Source organism: Oryctolagus cuniculus, chromosome 16 (assembly GCF_964237555.1).
Source record: "Oryctolagus cuniculus chromosome 16, mOryCun1.1, whole genome shotgun sequence".
In the NCBI taxonomy this organism is placed as follows: Eukaryota; Metazoa; Chordata; class Mammalia; order Lagomorpha; family Leporidae; genus Oryctolagus; species Oryctolagus cuniculus.
The window spans coordinates 6693937-6697456 of NC_091447.1; positions in this window are offsets into that span (position 1 = coordinate 6693937).

A 3520-nucleotide genomic window follows, 5' to 3' on the forward strand; every position below is an offset into this window, starting at 1 on the left:
TCCCTCAGCCCCTAAAGTCCCCTTCATTCCTTGCCACGTGGGCTTCCCTATAGGGATAGTTGCTGATCAGAAACAATAAGGGAAGGAGACCCTGCACGAGACTGAGTTTGTAGTCACATGTAAAGATGGACGTGATATGCCCTGTACCTCTTATCTGTTGCTGGTTAAAATTGAGTTACAAATCTTGCTTATAGGAGTGGGGATAGTACAAGCATATGAAAGGCAGGATGTGGGTCTTTTGGACAGTTTGAGCACCACACACAGCGAAATGGGAAATGGAAATGGAACGAGAATGCAACTAGCTGAGAGCTAGAGATATCAGGGAACGAGGGAGACAGACCAGGAGTCCAGTCTATAACATCAGTAAAGAAAAATAAATGGTAAGTTCCCAGGTTTATAAGTCAAAGGAGCTAGGATTTTTGAGGAGGGAGGAGAGGGAAATAATTTGATAGTAAAATTGGGGAGCAGACGTAAAACATTTTCTATGAAACAAGACACACATCCTTAGTTAGGAGCAGATAATAAAGTGACTGAGATACTAAATCTGTCTCAAGTCAACAGTGGGAAAATGTGATTTACACATGAATCACGTGTGCATATTTTCAGTGTATATAGCACTCCTTGATAACTATATTTCCATGCAGACATATTTTAAGAAAGAAGCTAAGTTTCTATCCTATCCTGTTACAGCAGTAAATTTCTTGTGTGTGGGGAATGTTCTGTTATGTAAATAAAGGGAGAGGAATGTCTTTTTATTTTTTCCATATGTGTGTGTTTGTATGCACACTTGTTTATGACTTTTTATTGAGTTGATTATCTTGTACCAGTCTTACACTTTGGAGAACTTTTAGGATGCTGATGACTCACTATGAAACTGGAAGCCCAGAGGTGACCAAACCTGGGACAGAATTTTCCACCTTCTCTTCTGTTCTGGGTACTTTTTTCCTGTTCAAATTTTTAAAGATTTATTTTATTTATTTGAAAGACAGTTACAGAGAGAAGTAGAGACAGAAAGACAGTCAGATCTCCCACCCATTTGTTCACTCCCCAAATGGTTGCAACAGGCAGGGCTGAGCTGATCTGAAACTAGGAGCCAGGAGCTTCTTCTGGGTCTCCCACGTGGGTGCAGGGGCCCAAGGACTTTGGTCACCTTCTGCTGCTTTTCCAGGTGCCTTAACAGGAAGCTGTTTGGAAGTGGAGCAGCTGGGACTGAATCTGGTGCCCATAAGGGATGCTGGTGCCACAGGCCAGGGCTTTAATCTGCTGAGCCATACCTCTGGCCCCTTCCTCTTCAATTTGAGAACATGATTCTCAGGTCAGTATGTGGAAACTTATCTCTCCCCTAGTGAAACTTTTACCATAATAAATGAAATATTCTGATTTTATGATCTAGTCTTGATTATTTGGAAACTAACTTAGTTAATGCATGTAAAGGTGTTTTTTTAATCAAAAGTAGGATATCTAAAAACATATTGCTTTTTAAACCTTTTATTTAGTGCCTATTCACATGGTAGCAAATCAAATCTTGAAAAATTGTGATAGAATAGAAAAAAATGATGCTGAAATTCACATGGAAACACAGGAGACTCCAAATAGCTAAAGAAATCTTACATAACAAAAACAAAGCCAGAGGCACCATAATATCAGCTTTCAAGACATACTACAGGACAGTTATAATCAAAACAGTCTGGTACTATTAAAAAAAATGGGTAGACCAATGGAAAAGAGTAGAAACTCCAGAAATCAATCCATGCATTTACAAACCAACTAAATTTGACAAAGGAGCTAAAATCAATCCCTGGAGCAAGGACAGTCTCTTCAATAAGTGGTGCTGGAAAAACTAGATATCCTAATGTAAGACCCCTGTCTTACATCTTACACAAAATTCCATTCACAGTGGATCAAAGATCAAAATCTATGACCCAATACATCAGCTTACTACAAAACCTTGGAGAACCCCTGCAAGACATTGGCATAGGCAAAGAGTTCTTGGAAAGACCACAGAACCACAGACCATTACAGCCAAAATTGACAAATGAGATTGCATCAAATTGAGAAGTTTCTTCACTGCAAAAGAAACACTCAGCAAAGTGAAGAAGCAACTAACAGAATGGGAGAAAATAGCTGCAAACTACACAACTGAGAACGGATTAATATCCAGAATCTATAAAGAGCTCACAAAACTCAACAACAGGAAAACAAACAATTCGGTTAAGAAATGAGCAAAGGACTTAAGCAGACATTCTAATGAGGAAATCCAGGTGGCCAACGGACACATGAAAAGTGCTCAGGATCACTAGCTGTCAGGGAAATGCAATTCAAAACCACAATAAAGTTTTACCTCACCCTGTTAGAACGGTTTTCATAGAGAAATCGACAAACTACAAATGCAGCAAGGGTGTGAGGAAAAATGTACTCTAATACACTGTTGGTGGGAATGTAAATTGGTAAAGCCACTGTGGATGACAGTATGGAGATACCTCAGAAATCTGAATATAGACCTACCATATGACCTAGCCATTCCACTCCTGGGAACTTACCCAAAAGAAATGAAACTAGCATGTGAAAGACTTATCTGTACCCCATGTTTATTGCAGCTCAATTCACTATAGCTAAGATATGTAATAAATCCAGATGTCCGGCAATTGAAGACGGGACAGAGAAGTCATGGTATATGTACACCTTGGAATACTACACTGTGGTAAAAAATGAAATCCTGTCATTTGCAACAGAATGGATACAATTGGAAAACATTATACTTAGTGACATAAGACAGTCCCCAAAAGATAAATACCATATGTTCTCCCTGATCTATGGTAACTAATAGAGCACCAAAAAAGTAGGTAGGTAGGTAGGTAGATAGATAGATAGATATAGATATGAAATTGACACTTTGAGATGTGATGATTTTAAACAACCTTTGTCTTGACTGAGGAAAGTTTTTTTTCATACTATTTTTTGAGCTCTTTACTCAGTGTAGGGTTAATCTTATGTGTATAAAGTTAATTGAAAATAGATCTTTGTAAAAAAATAAAATGGAAATAGAAGGAGGAGCAGGAAGAAGGGTGGGAGCGTGGGCAGGAGGGAGGGTAGGATGAGGAGAATCACCACGTTCCTAAACTTGTACATATGAAATTTGTATACCTTAAATAATGAGTTTCTGGGTTTAAAAAAAGGAAATTGAGATAGAAATAATTGTTATGTCAAAGTTCTGTTCCTCAGAAGATTCTCTTTTAAATGGTTCTGTCTTACTTTCTTCTGATGTTCATCTCTGTATCTCCCAATAATATGCTTGTTTCTCTATTAACTTTAGGGAATATGTATAAATCCTCCCACATGAAAAGTGAGGATTTTTCTTGCTGCCCCTTCTCCCTGCTCTCTTTCTTCAAATGCTTAAAATATTATTATTGTTATTTTTTAAAGATTTATTTTATTTATTTGAAAGACAGAGTTACACAGAGAGATAGATATAGAGAGGTTTTCCATCCAATTGTTCACTCCCCACTTGGGCACAATGGCC